At 37.1% G+C, this 16,469-nt stretch overlaps 1 protein-coding gene across 1 annotated transcript in view; it reads right to left on the bottom strand.

Annotated features, from left to right (window-relative positions):
• tbxas1 (thromboxane A synthase 1 (platelet)) overlaps positions 1-16,469 on the bottom strand; it is a 76,763-nt gene that overhangs the window by 4,440 nt on the left and 55,854 nt on the right. The window lies entirely within an intron of this gene.

The following is a 16,469-nucleotide window of genomic DNA, read 5'->3' as shown; positions in this document are numbered from 1 at the left end:
TGTTTGCCTTCACAAGGACTACTAACAATTGACTTAGCTATGGTGACCATGGAGAATTTTTGTATGAATACCAGCACTGCATATCTAACATATTTTACTCCATCTCGGCCCAAAACTAAAGTGCAATCAATATTTACCTTTCTATGCCATTTGTTTCAGTATAAAAATGCTTTTTTGATACTTTTGGCACAGCTCTGTGTTATTTCAAACATTTCTTTGAGAGAATGTGAACTATTCACCGTATCGCTGCAGAAAGGACAGACCCTCGGTTTATTCTGACTCGCAGCCTCAAGTATGACTAAATTTAACTCCGCTGAATGCACACTGATGCCTCTAAAATCACAAAGCAAGGTCAGACGGCCCTGTAGACAGGCCAGCCAATTTTTCATGTCTCGGTTGAGTCTCTTTTTTCATTCTTTTTTTATGCTTTCATCAAACAAACAAACAAAAGCCCAGTGCAAAAATTGATGTCTATGATAGATTGTGCACAATGTTACTATAATGCATGTGTGATACCTTCCTGAATGCTGCTTTATTAACAACTGATCAGAGACTGCAGGCAATTTTGGGTCTGAAGTGGTCAAAGAAGAGCTCAGATGAACCCAGTACAAATGAAAGAATATGTCAGACAAGGTAAAATCAATCTGCTTTCATCTTGTGAGCATATGGGGGAATATTTCTGGTTTAATAAGTGTCCTAAACCTTGTTTGTGGACCAACACTTGGCTAAGCTACTGTAATAAGATCACCCATCATAAAGCTCATGGTGAAGAAGCAAGGCATTCTGGAACTAAAATATGGCAAAAGCAACTTCAATCCTTGTCTAAATATGTTTACAGTCCCCTCGCCCTCAAACACGTTGATTATTGGCCCTCTTTAGAGTTCAAGACGTGCTTCAGACGTTACCGTGTTTCTAAATTCACAACAGACGCGCTCTGAATTTAATTGCATATTTGCTTGTTCTCATATGGCGACAACAAACACGTTCCGCTATGCAAGTAACCTAATGAATTCTCATTAAGTATATAAAAAAAAATCACTTAAAAAGTAACAGAACATATCATTAAAATCCAAAGGGCCGTACCGTTGGAATTAATAAAACAAGAAACGCAGTCTCCGCGGAAATGCTTTGACCTAAAAATACTCAAACGTTTCCTTCAAATTCATTTCAAGAGACAAAAAAAGCCTTGCCGTGTTCAAAGGAGCACCCTGCTAAAACAACTCATTTCCCTGCATATTTCTGTGCCCCTTGGTATTAATATCAGCCTCTTTTCAGCAAATGAGATTCATTTCTCTTGCGTGAGTGTGTGTGAAGTGTTCGCAGGCCTTGGAGCACAAGCAGCCTGCCTCTTCACGTCTGCCCGTCTCTCTTATTTATGCTTCTGCCTTCATTCACGTCATAGAGGAGACAGGCAATCAATCAGTTCTTGAATTTTAGACATTGAACCAACCTCCTGTTTACGGATAGCTGTCCACGATATGTGTGCATTCATATGTGATGGGAATTTTTTTGCCGAACTGGATGAGAATATATAGTGGACATTACATCAGTGGTCATTAAATGGTTTTGCTTCAGAATGCAGATTTCACATTGGATGTCCAATGGCAACCCAGTTACAAAATCTAAAATAAAAAAGTTAAAGCCATTAAAAACCATCATATTAACATAAAAAATTACGATATTTATTGTCAAAATATTGTGCAGCACGGCTGTTTTTAACATTGAGAATAAAAAGAAATGTTTCTTGTGCATCAAACCATCATATTAGAATGATTTCTGAAGGATCATGTGACACTGAAGACTGCTGAAAATGTAACTTTGCCATCACATGAATAAAATATATTTTAAAACATTTTAAAATGGAAAAACAGTTTTTTAAATTGTAATAATATTTCTATATTTAAAAAAAACAAAACAAAAAACTGCAGCCTTGGTGATCATAAGGGACTTTTTTAAATGCATAAAAATAAAATCTTACTAACCCCAAGCTTCTCAACTGTGTCTTATATCTTACAGTTATATCCTATAGTTATTTCCAAAAATTTTCCTTGCTGTGCATGGCCTTTTCAAATCCACAAGTTGAAAGCCACTTATTTACATTACTGTACTGTATATCTCTTTTCCATTTTAGGCACTTTGTAAATGTAGTCCTTCGGTTCTATGGGAAAATGCAGGTTGAAGAGTTCCTACGAGTTGGGAACGGCTAATGTGGCTTCTTATCTCACCCATCCCTCAAGGTTTCCACAGAAAGAGCTATTTGTGGTTATTGATAGTGATGGAGGCATGCGTGTTCAGACAGGAGATGCTCAAGAGTGCCGTTAAACACAATGACTCTCATCTTGCATTGTCTTCTGATAGTGTGGACCAGGTGCAGATAGGCAGATGTTTCTAAAACCACAGATATGCATAATATCAGTGAATCTCAATAGCACATTCAAAACCAAAAAAGAACAGCAGCATTCTGAAACAAACGGAATCATCATCTTCATTCAGAGTCTGAGTATGGCTTTTCATTTTCTGGCTTCATCAAAGAGATTCATTAATTTCATAGCAATATATATAACAAAAATAGTGCTTCTCCATTCAACAAAATTAACAAGTTTTTGGCAGTTTAGAATTGACTTAACACCTCTGGTTTCTTTCAAGCCCGGAAATCAGCCCCCTGCAGTGACTATTTCCTTGGCCAAATGGTTAATTAGGGAAGCTAATTGCAGGGAGTGTCACAGACATTGATTGTGCTCTTATCAACTGGAGACAGCCTATGTCAGAAGACTGTGGGCCGGCTGTATGAATGATACAGGCCTGGCCAATGCCTGAACTGCAGAATGAAGGACAAACAATGGGCAAACTAATTAAAAATGCCTAATTAAAATCACCTGAGCAGAAAATCAATACTTTGTCATGGTCTGAATAGTTGACAGAGGAGAATTTGTCCCAGCTCCAATCACAAGGCATCTGCAGGCATGGAAAAGTCTGGAAATTAGACAATTTCGCCTGACATATTGATGTATTTCTGAGTGAAACTGAAGATTCACAATAGACTATGTTTTGGGAACTGAATAGATCATGAGAAGCGAGTGCTTCGTATCAGCATGGAGCCAGACCTGAATGTGAGTTGTATGTGGAGGCTAATTTTTTTCTTTATAGAACATGTACCGTCTAATTTTATTTATTCTGAGCAAAAATAATGACCACTATACTTTTTTACCATTTACAGAAGACAATCTTTGCCACTGTCTTTCAAACCACTAGGGAGCAAGTTTTTAATCATTTAATAATAAAATCTAGTATGATCATATTTTCTTGTATATATATTTCACAATTTTTTTCCCTTCACTATTTAAAAGTAGACACTTCATTTGCATTTAATATTATTTCTATGCAGAGCTGGGTAGATTACTTGAAAATTGTAATCCATTACATTACACAGTTTAGGTAATATAATCGCTACTTTTTGATTACTTTTAGATTAGTTTTGACCTAACTCATTTATCATATTGATTTAAATATATATTGTACCGTATTGATATAAGAATTAAAAAACACTTACTAAAAAAATGTATATATACACACATAATGCTGCCACATAAATTACAGCTCCATGGATTTTGATGCAGTTTGGAGAACAAAATCTACCTTCTGCAACACAATGGTGGGGAAACAAACAATAATACAGCCACAGCAGATGGACCTAAATCTACACAAACCAAAACCCAAATGAAACACACATTTTTGCAATAACGCTGGCACTGTGGTCTGTGATTCTTGCATCTGATTGGTTCACATTAAAAAATGAGGTTTCCGTGTACACTACCTTTTAATAATGCAACAGTTCAAATGGTTTGAACTGTTCCAACCCAATGTTTAGAGAAGTGTCGAGAGAATCCAGACTGAAAATATCCAATCTATAGAAGGGAATTCTGGGTAGTGGTGCATCGCCGTTTCATCCACCAGGATTGGGCTCCATCAAGCCTGCAACCCGGCCCCCGGCCCCATTACACTCCCCCTCACCGCTGCCCATTCGGCTAGGCCATGAACCCACCGTGCGTCTCATCCATGTGCCTGATGCTCATTATGTTCTTCACATGGCCCTCCTGTGTATGTCTGTGATAGAGCTATTACGGCCCAGCGGCCTTCGGATTTAACCCCCACCACACACACACACACACACACACACACACACACACACACACACACACACACACACACACACACACACACACACACACACACACACACAGGACACCTTTTATTCAATTTGACTCAATGTGCAGGAAAATACAGCCATAATGGACAATCAAATGACAGGTCATGAGGCTCCCTGCCGCAAAAGCAATTATGAAGGTTTTTTTTGCCATCATGATTCTGCCAGGGAGTGCAGCTAAAATGCTCATTACGCTGGATGCAAATCCACACGCTTTCGGTCACCTTTGCCTCTGCCAGACAGGAATGCCTACGTTCACTTATTATGCAAGCATTGCAGTCTATTAAATTATTCCACGTTTCTCAGAGAGTACAGATTGTACCTCCATGGTTATTGAGGGTGATGTTGAGGACAGGTCATGATGGTTGACTAGTCGTGAAACAACTGTAAGAATTACAGAACCTCAGACACTTTGAACTTCTGAGATGGACAACACAAACATGGTGTATTAACATACAGACATCTGTTTCCACATCCCACTGAGAGAAAATGCAGGAAAACGCCTCTCACACATATGCATTAGTTCCTTTTCATCCCCTTCCTTCCCCTCACCCATCCTTCCCTTCACTCAGCTCACTCAGAATGGTCAATAGTAGAATATAATGTTCTACATGAATGCAAGTGATATTTACAGTCATGTTTGGTATCATTTAAATTGTCTCAGGGCGTCTGGTGCAATGGTCTCATTCTTACAAGAAGTAAACTAAAAGGTAATACAGATCCTAAGAGTCTAGAGATATTTTGCACACTGTAGAGGGCGGGTCAGTTCCCAGTGTCTTTCATGCAAATTACCTTCCGTTCCAAAAGGTGATAAGGTGATAAGGTGTGTACTGACATTTGTGGCCAGCGGTTTAGACATTAATGGCTGTGTGTTGAGTTATTTTGAGGGGACAGCAAATTTACACTGTTATACAAGCTGTACACTCACTACTTTACATTGTAGCAAAGTGTCATTTCTTCAGTGTTGTCACATGAAAAGATATAATAAAATATTTACAAAAATGTGAGGGGTGTACTCACTTCTGTGAGATACTGTATATATATGTATGTATGTATGTATGTATGTATGTATATGTGTGCAAGGTGCATCTCAAAATTAGAATATCGTGACTTTTTTTTTGTAACATTTCAAAAAGTGAAACTTTTACAGTAATGGCCAAAAATATCGGCACCCTTGGTAAATATGATCAAAGGCGGCTGTGAAAATGAATCTGCATTGTTAATCCTTTTGATCTTTTATTTTAAAAGAATTCACAAAAATCGAACCTTTCATTGGATAAGAATTTAAAATGGGGGGGAAATATCATTATGAAATAAATGTTTTTCTCAAATACATGTTGGACACAATTATTGGCACCCCTAGAAATTCTTATGAGTAAAATATCTCTGAAGTATATTCCCTTTCATATTCACAATTTTGAGCACTCCAGGGTGATTATGAACATGAAATTATCCAGCCATGGTTTCCTGTTTCACAGAAATATAAATAGGAGGGAAAACAAAGCCCAAATTCCCTTAATCACCATCACAATGCTCATCCACAAACAAACTCCAGCATATTCAGTTATCAGACACGACTGGAACTTCCAATAGGACTGGCTTCTATGGTCAGATGAAACTAAAAAATTAGCTTTTTAGCAGCAAACACTCAAGATGGGTTTGGTGAACACAGGGATAAAAAGTACCCCATGTGTACAATGAAATATACTGCTGTATTTTTGTTGTGGGCCTATATTTCTGCTGGAGGTCCTGGACATCTTGTTTAGACACATGGCATCACTGATTCTATCAAATACCAACAGATAAAAAATCAATAAGTGACTGACTCTGTTAGAAATCTAATAATGGGCCATGTTTGGATCTTCCAACCGCACAATAATCCAAACACAAACCTCAAAAACAACACAAAAATGGGTCACTGAGCACAAAACCAAGCTTCTGCTGGCCATTCCAGTCCTCTGACCTGAACCCTGTAGAAAATGAGTGGGTGAACTGAAGAGAAGAAGCACCAACGTGGAGCTGGGAATCTGAAGGGTCTGGAGTGATTCTGGATGAAGGAATGGTCTCTGATCTCTTGTCAGGTGTTCTCTAACCTCATCAGGTATTATAGGAGAAAATGTAGAGCTGTTAAACTGGCAAATGGACGTATTGAATAAAAGGGTGCCATTAATTGTAGCCAATGTGTATTAGAGAAACACATTTATTCATAATGACATCCCCCCCCCCCATTTTAAATTCTTATTATCCAATGAAAGATTAGATTTTTGTGAATTATTATTATTATTTTTTTTTTTAATAAAAGATCAAAAGGATTAACAATGCAGATTAATTTTCACAGCCACCTTTGATCATATTTACCTAGGGTGCTGATATTTTTGGCCATGACTGTATATATATTCTAGATTCATTATGTAAAGTAAAACATGTCAACAGTTTCTTTTGTTTTAATTTTGATGATTAGAGCTTACAGCTCATGAAAGTCAAAAATCCAGTATCTCAAACCAGTATAAAAATATTTTTTTACATTTTGCATAAGACATGTTGAGTTGTTATTTTATATATATATATATATATATATATATATATATATATAATAACTCAAGAACATGTCTTATGTAAAATTGCCCTAAGAAATGTGTCAAAAACCTCCTTAAAATAATTTACATTGTGAATTAGTAAAAATATGTATTTTAGTATATCCCTACATGCTATACAGATATGTATAACACATGCACGCTGTGTTTGAATGAAGCCTAACGATGGCAGGTAAATAATAAAGCACATTTTCATTGCCACAGTGTCTGCGTCATTTGCATATCCCCCCCGAAGTCCCAGCGAAGGTGGTTCTCAAACAATGGCAAGCATCCGATAGCTGTTGACATTCGACACACGCGAGGTTGAGGTGCAGCTGACTGCTGGAGGATTTGTTATGGTTGCTTAAATCAGGCACATTACAAGTCTCCTTCCTTCCAGTCCCAAGGGGCCTTACATATTCTCCGGCCCTTCTACAGTGGCAGCAGTGGTTTGATGACTCCATCTGCTCCGTTCCATTACACATGCGGCAGAGATCGAAACGGCCGACACAAAGACCAAATAACAAACAAGGGAGTCATATCGCTCCTTCCACAGTATCAACATCATAACGACACAATGGAGGCATCTGTTCGGAGGAAACTTAGCAAAAGTGCCTCTTTATTCTGCATGATACAATGCTGGTTGGTATGAAAACCCTGTTAGGAAACATTGCAAGGGGCCTGATGAAGTGGACCGTGACTGTTTGTGCATGAATGCACATGCCTTATGTGTTTGTGTATGCGTGTCTGCTTGAGAAGTCATTTGGGACATGTAGAGCACTTGCAAAAGTACAGATGACCTGCTGCCTGTAGGTGGGACTGAAATATCTCGGTATGAGGACTCAGTTTGACGTAGCTCAATCCTTCTCTGCTTATACCGCCCAGGGGAAAGAAGGAAGCGGAAAGAGAACGAGAGAGGGGGAACGTAACAAAGAGAAATCCTGATGCTCTCACTTTGTCCTTCCTTCTCTGCGTCCAGAGGGGGTGTTTCTGTCTTTCTCTCTGCTGTCTTTAACCTGAAGCACAATAGAAGCGTCAGGCATCACCTTAAGCAGTGGATAGAGCGGCTCAATGCGTACATACTTGTGCAAATTAATGTCTGATCTCAACATTTTCTTGGTTCAGTAGCAGTTTATAGAAACTTTAAAGCTGATGTCTGTAAAATTTGAATGCTATTCCAGTTTAATGTGCAGATATTACTGTTAAAACTATCAAAAGAGTACAGTTCTTCATAATAGTCTATGTTGTGGCGTCTAAATTTACTTGCGGCATTTAAAACAACTGAGTCAAGTTTGTAGCATTTTAGCAGGCTGCATTTATTTGAATAAAAATACAGTAAAAACAGTAATATTGTAAAATATTTTTAGAATTTGAATAACTGTTTTCTATGTTAATATATTTTAAAATGTAATTTATTTCTGTGATGCAAAGCAGAATTTTCAGCAGCCATTACTCCAGTCTTCAGTGTCACATGATCCTTCAGAAATCATTCTAATACACTGATTTGGTGCTCAAGAAACACTTCTTATTATTATCAATGTTGAAAAACATTGTGCTGATTATTATTTTTGTGAAAAAGAACAGCATTTATTTGAAATCTTTTGTAACAAATGTCTTCATTTTTGTCACTTTTTTTAAACAATTTAATGCATACCTCCTGATTAAAAGTATTAATTTCCTCCAAAAAAATAAAAAATACTGACCTTATATTTACTACTTTTTTTTTTTCCCCTAAAACTGGCCATTTATCAGTTGTCAGCCATAACATTATCTTGTAGTACAAGTATGTGTAGTGGATAATAATGCAACATATATGTTCACACAATTTTTACTGGAAAACAGCTATTTGAAATTATTATTTGAAATGGTAAAAAAATTAATAAAAATTTGACTTTTGAGATGACACTACCAAATTCATACACTAGATGGCACAGTACATAAGTGTCAGCATCTTGCTCAACTAACGCTGTGGAAATCTAAAACACAATAATACACCGCACATAGAAGGACTGGTTATAATAGTGCCTTTTTAATTTGTCTACATACTTTTTATTGATACTTTTAATACATTTTCTCAAGCTCTGTCATCTTAGATACCATTTTTAACTGAGCTTTGCATACTAGGATCACATCCACAGACCATACATGTCATGTGGTCTCTAAATTTTTAGCCAAAATGTGATATCAGAACAAGTGCACTTACAGTACGAGTCCTTAAAATGTAGTCTTGGTAGCCAGCTCACTAGGTTTTGTAACACTAAACACCATGAGCCTATTTTAGCCTGTCTCTCCATCTATTGTTCTCTTCATGGATCTGCTCACATGACGCATTAAAATGAAAGATACAAACAGCGTAAACCACACTAGAAACACATGCACGCTATTTACGCTCATTTAAGTAAGCAGTGTATACATAATTTCCTAAGTTCCAAATCCGAGAGGCGAGGCTGTTGCATTAGCAATGAGAGAGCCAAAAGCCACATCAATGGGAACCGACAGAAACAGCGCTGTGGTTCCGGAAGGATCAAAGGCTGTGTTATTGAATTTAGCGGGGGAGAATCAAGCTCTTTATTCAGGTTTGAGCTCTATCAGGGAGGGGAGAGGAGCCCATCACTTGCTCTGAATGAGGGAAAGAGCCGCCTGGAGGCCGAGCCTCAGAGGAACGTCACCAATGAATTATTCACAGATAGGAAAGGCTAGCTACCGGCTGCTCTCCATCCCTCCATTTCCTTTTTGCCATCTTTCTTTGCTATTTTCACCGTGTCTCTGTGCAGCATTCTTTATGTGATTATCCTCTTTTCATTATTTCCATCTTTGTCACAGGTGCTGAATTGTGCATTATGACTGTGAACCACCAACACATGCTCTCTGGATTTTCATTCTCTCTCTTCCTTCTAACAACACACTCTGCTGTCCAGATCATTAAAAGTATAATTCACGCAAAAATGAATTCTGTTATTTCACTCACCCTCATCACGCCCCATATAGCTGACTCTCAGACTTCAAAAAGGACACAAAAGCACCATAAAAGTGCTTTTAAATGTCTATATGACTCTTGAACTATATTCCAAATCTTATCCAGTGATATGGTAGCTTGAGATTGATAGATTGAGTTCTAAATTGTATAAATTGGCTATCGTATGACTTCAGAAGTCTTGGAATGCAGCGAATAGACCATTTTTTGGTGCTCTTATGACCCTTTTCAGTACAAATTGTAACATGGATAAAAAAAATAAAGTCCTATTAGTTTGGAATGACATGAGGATAAGTAAATTTTCATTTTTGTGTGTCTTCTATGTACATTTGTCCGCATCTTTTATTTACACGAATCAATAACTTTTACATCAGCAGTCATATTATTTTAAAGTGCCCCTATTATGGGTAATAATAAATGGTTCATATTTTTTGTTTTTGGGAGTCCCAACAACAGGTAAACATGCATGCAAGGTCAAAAACACTTTCATTGTCTTATAATATGCATTTATTTTTACCTTACTTTCTCAACGACCAAACCATTCGCTCAACGAATTCATTTTTCCAAACCCCTCCTTTGCGTGACGCTAATCTGCAGTGATTGGTTGATTTCATTTCCATTACATCATGCCTGTGATGCCTGATAAAGCAGCATTCCTGAATGCATCCCGTTACCTGGGAAACCGCTATTTTTACCACTCCAAAAGCGGCACCTAGTGGCAAATAATGAATTTGCATTTTCATTCAGACCAAAGCTAAGAGACCAACAAGTGGGCGGGCAATATGCTAATGTTTCATGTTGACCTCAGTATGAAACGGCTTGGGATTCGTTTTAAAAACGACTAGTTTCAATGATTCAGAGTCCACTCTTTCTTTTGAGAGACAATAACTTTATACAAGGTGCACTTTCAGATTTAAAACTTTGCAGGATGTTTTCATTCACTTAAGAGCTTACACACTGCATGTAAAGGTCATTTAAAAAAAAAAAAAAAAAATCCATAATAGGGGCACTTTAATTGTATTATGACCATGAGATTTCATTACATTTGACAACTGGGAGATGCCATGAAAAGTAGGCTCATGTTTCAGTGTAAATATACGCTTCCGTTAAAGTTTTTGGTCGGCAATTTTATTTTTATTTTTTTGGAAAGAAATCTAAATATTTAGCTAGGATGCATTAAATTGATAAAGTGACAGTAAAGACATTCATAATGTTACAAAAGATTTCTACTTCAAATGCGTCTGAACTTTCTATTCATTGTAAAATTGTGGGGGGGAAAAATGGTGTTCACTAAAAAATTAACGTAATAAATGGTAATGATAAAAATTTCTTAAAGGGTTACTCCACCCCAAAATGAAAATTTTGTCAGTAATCACTTACCCTCATGTTGTTCCAAACCCGTAAAAGCTTTGTTCGTCTTCGGGACACAATTTAAGATATTTTGGATGAAAACCAGGAGGCTTGTGACTGTCCCATTGACTGCCAAACAATTAATACTGTCAAGGCACAGAAATGTATGAAAAACATAATCAGAATAGTCCATCTGCCATCAGTGGTTCAACCGTAACGTTATGAAGCGACAAGAATACAAACGTAGATGACGTATCCTTGTGGCGCGGCTGACACAGAATAGCGTACGCAGTTAGCGCCGTTTTGGAGAGTATCCACTGAAGGCAATGCTGACGCAGAGGAGACGAATTGTTTAATAAAGTCGGTATTTTTTTTTTTTTCTTTGTGTACAAAAAGTATTCTCGTAGTTTCATAATGTTACAGTTGAACCACTGATGGACTATTCTGACGATGTTTTTTATACTTTTCTGTGCCTTGACAGTGTTAATTGTTTGGCAGTCAATGGGACAGTCACAAGCCTCCCGGTTTTCATCCAAAATATCTTAAATTGTGTTCCCGAAGACGAACGAAGCTTTTATGGGTTTTTTTGGTGATTAATAAGTGATTAATGACAAAATTTTTATTTTGGTGTGGAGTAACCCTTTAATCAGCGCATATTAGAATGATTTCTTAAGGAACATGTGACACTAAAGACGAGTAATACTGCTAAAAATTATTTGTACAAATATATTACAATAGAAACATTATTTTAAAATGTATTTTTAAATAAACATTTTTTTAAAAATCTGTTAATATGTAAAATAGTTCATATTATGGTTTTTACTGAATTTTGATCAAATAAATGCAGCCTTAGTGAGAATTCTTTGAAAAACACTGAAAAAATGAGAGAAAAACTTTTGAACAGTAGTGTAATTTACCTTTTTCCTTTTTTATTGGGGTAAAATATGGCCCAAACATGTTTTCACCCAGTTTTATCTCTAGTCCTGAAAAGTAGAGAGAGAGAGAGGGGAAAAAAACATGTATTTGTCGCCTTCCATCCTTCATCTCTACCTCTCTTTCTCTCTCTCTCTCTGTGGGAAAGGTCTTAGCTGGAAACGTGTAATTTTGCTCAGTTTCTGGCCTCTTTGCCCCCGTCTCCCACCTCTGGATGACTCATTAGGTAGTGCTCCGCTTCAGCTCCCTGTTATTTATGCAGATAAAAAAGGCAAATTAATGACGGGCACCCGGGGAGGCACCACACAGCCCGGGAAGGGAAAATGAAAGGCTAGAACGGCAGAATGTGTGCAGCCGGTGACACGTTCGCCAAGTCAGTAGAGCGAAGCATTTACATGTTTGCCACTTAAACTGTCCCAGTGGTAAAATCAAACTGGAAAATCGATGACAGTAATTCCAGAATTCACCCTTGACATATAGCTTGTTAAGGTCACGAGCGCGTAAGCGAGAACTGGTAATTTATCACAGTCACCTAAATGGATTGTTAAAGGGATAGTTAAAGTTTCTGTTGTTATTCACTCACTCTCATGTCGCTACAAACCTGTATGACTTCAAGTAGAACAAAAAAAAAAGAAATTTTATTAAATGTCTAAGCTGGTCTAAGCTTTACAGTGATCAGGTGCTGTAATGATTAAAAAAAAAAATCAACAAAATAAATCGAGTTAAATGAGTCAGTTCAACTTGTACACTATATTCTAGGTATTCACAATCCATACAATAGATCTGACGATAGATTCATTCATCCTAACTCTCAAATCTCATTTGCACTTCAGTACAGTCACATGATAATTGTTTATGAGATATAAAAATCTGGTGTGACTGGTCTTGAAGCATCATATTTGATCAAATGATATTTGATAGCTACACTCTTAAAAATAAAGCTTCCAAAAGGGGGTTTTCACAGCAATGCCATAGAAGAACGACATATGGGTTTCCCAAAGAACCTTTCATTAAACGGTTCTTAAAATAACTTTTTGTTTTTTTTCTTAGTGTGAAGAACATTTTACTAATCTGAAGAATCTTTTTTTTCCACTTGAAATAACCTTTTGTGCAATGGAAAGTTCTATGGGTGTTAAAGGTTCTTGATGCCAATTCTTTTTAAGATCGTATAAAGGAGAGAAAATTGTTCATTTCTGCAGGAATAAATGCCACACAGATTTAGAATGTGATTTAAGGACCATATTTCGCGGAACTATCCCTGTTTTGCATCTTAAATGAGCTTTAAATTACTTTTAGATTTGTTAAATATGATTTCTCACCAGAAACAGTTTGCGGCTCTCAGGTAAACACCTTCGACGTTGCACTGAAGTGGTTACACTCTAGTGCATTTTAGCACAAAACACTTTGAGCGCCCTCACGCAGGGTGTGTGAGGAGAGTGACATTTGAGAAGCTTTATAGAGCGAAACTGAGAGTGGTGAGGGGCGTTTAGAGAATAAAATCACTCTGAAGGAGGAGCCGAAGACACTTTCTCTCTAGGCTGAACACGAGAGCGCTGATAGACATTATAGCAGTGGGCTAGATGAGACTGACCTTCAGTATACACTGGGCCAGATGTCTTTGTGGATGGATCCCCAGCTGCTCGATATAAAGAGAGTATTAAGTTATTGCCGGCTATACAGTCGACTTAAGACGCGAGGCATCATGAGACAAGGCCAAGGCTGAGCTTGAGTTTTATTGTGCTGCTTGTAATGCTCACTGCTTTTATAACTTCTGTCATAAGCTTTTTTATTTGAAAACTTCACGGCAAGTGGGTTTATAAACAGCTCTCCGGTTTATTTTCCATCCCGAGAATCCTGTCAGCTAACCTCAAAATGTAAAGTACGACGAGTTAGCGTGATGTGTTCTTTGCCAGATGCGTTGCATAAGAAAGCCATCAAGTAAATGATGCATTATCGCGAGAAATCCCTAACAGGTCTGTGGTAAAATAAAGAATAACACGCTCATATTTTTTCTATTTTCCTAAGATACATTTGACTTTTACATAATAAGCTGGCACGCATGTCTCTACACAATCTACAGAACTTAAGATAAACGATCCCCCTAAAAGCTCCGCAGACCATTCATTCACTCTGAAAAAGACCCCGACTTCCAGAGAGGAGAAATTGGAAGTGGAAAGAGAGTGCTTAAATTGAAAGAGGAGCAGAGGGGGGAGAATGATGAAGAATGAGCGAATGAGATGAAAGAGTAGACAGAAGGACGCAGAGCTGAACTAATGCCGCGTTTGATCCCTTTCTCCGGTGGGCGGCTGCCAGGCCCCAGCTGCAGGTATCAGGATTCAAGAAATGCAGGTTCATGAAGACGCTGTTTAAATGTACGCCATCAGAGAGAAAGCAAAGACATGAGAGCTCTGAAAATACATCATGAAATAAGAAACACTGTGGCTGATGGATATGGCAAATGCCAAAATGAAAACAGCTTTCTATGTTTTCTGTAGAATGTTGAAGTGCTGGTTGTTGGCACACAATGTTATCAGCCAAAAACTGACACAAATATTTATATCAACTAAAATTAAATGCAATTTTATTAAAGTAGTAGTCCCCTAAGGGTACACTACACAACATGTACTAAAAACTAGTGCCGTCAAACGATTAATCGTGATTAATTGCATCCAAAATACCCCCATAATATGTGTGTGTGCTGCTGTGTAACAAACACATGCATGTATATATTTAAGAAAAATTCTGTTTATATATTAAATATATTTATACATAATATAAAATATAAGAATATAAATATATAAATGTATATGCATGTAAATATTTCCAAAATATATACTGTATGTGTGTGTATTTATATATACCTAATAAATATACACAGTACACATACATATATTATGTAAACAAAAACGTTTATTTTGGATGCGATTAATCATTTGACAGCACTACTAAAAACTGAATTTTTTTTCTTTTAATTGTTTTTAAAAGTTTCACGTACAGACAACAACGTTGTCAAATGATCCTCTTTCACATGGGACCCTCATTTCACATTTTATCATTCATCAGGCAAAAAAACCATAAGATCAGTTAGAAAAATAATAGCACACCTTTTTAAACCAAGTCAAATGATTTGACGTATTGTTCATGTTTGTAACTCAAATGTGGGACAAGCTATGCACTGAAGTTCACAACTTAAGGTTAGCGGTTTGTCCCTTAAAACCCTAACTATAAGCAATAATAAGTCTTAGCAAACTCCTCTAAATATTGAGTATATTCTCTCCACTCCTTTATTCTCCTGTCTAGTAGATTATTTCTTGCACACACATTTAATACACTCTTTATTTTCACGGATTTCATTAAAACCATATTATGTAGAATCTTGCAAAGTGTTTTGTTTGAGACGGCAGAATCTCAGACTGTAGGGAAGTGTGATCCCTTGAGATAAGGGGGAACAAACATGAAAAAGCAATGTGAGAGAGTCGAATCATCCCCCCAATAACGTACGCTGATTTAGAGGCTCTTCTTCCCACATCTGACCCTCCTCCTCATCACCATCCAGCCTCTCCAGCGCTTTGCGGCACAGATTACGAGGTTTCAGAGAATCAATCAAGAATTCCTCTCTGTCTCTCTCATGAGTATGCACATTATGCACAAACATAAGACATCCAATCAGCAGAACCACCATCACTGCAAACCGCCGCTATATTTATAGAGGAGAGTAAATTATCTAAGCAGATATACTGCAAACTGAGCGCTTATAAAGTGCTGCAGCTTTTCTGAATTGTTTAAATGTAACCCATCTGGATGTCTATTTATTTAGTGGGCTTTTCTAAACCAAGTACCACTATACATATTTAGGGTTGGGGTTTGTTGAAATCCCTAGCACTATTAACATGCTTTTTAGCTTGTTGAGAAAAGTTGTAATGTTAGTTACAATGTAAATTTTTTGTAAAGCTGCTTTGCAATGATTTGTATCGTGAAAAGTGCTACACAAATAAACTTGAATTGAATTTTCTCAGGAATTCTTTAGATTTACATCTTTGGTAAGTAAATGGAAAATATATTGAGAATACGGTAACACTTTAGTATAGGGACCAATTCTCACTATTAACTACAGTAGTTGCTTAGTAGCATGCATATTCATAGCATGTTGGCTGTTCATTAGTATTTATAAAGCACATATTCTGCTTGACCATAATCTACATCCTTAATCCTACATAATACCTAAACTTAAAGGGATAGTTCACCCAAAAATGAAAATGTTAAGTACATTTTAAGTAGGGTAACTTGTAATCTGTAACTTTTGGGATAGTTCACCCAAAAATGAAAATTTGATGTTTATCTGCTTACCCCAAGGGCATCCAAGATGTAGGTGACTTTGTTTCTTCAGTAGAACACAAACGAAGATTTTTAACTCAAACCGTTGCAGTCCACGCAC

This window comes from Onychostoma macrolepis, chromosome 18 (genome assembly GCF_012432095.1).
Source record: "Onychostoma macrolepis isolate SWU-2019 chromosome 18, ASM1243209v1, whole genome shotgun sequence".
Classification (NCBI taxonomy): Eukaryota; Metazoa; Chordata; class Actinopteri; order Cypriniformes; family Cyprinidae; genus Onychostoma; species Onychostoma macrolepis.
This window is presented reverse-complemented; position numbering and strand designations above follow the sequence as displayed.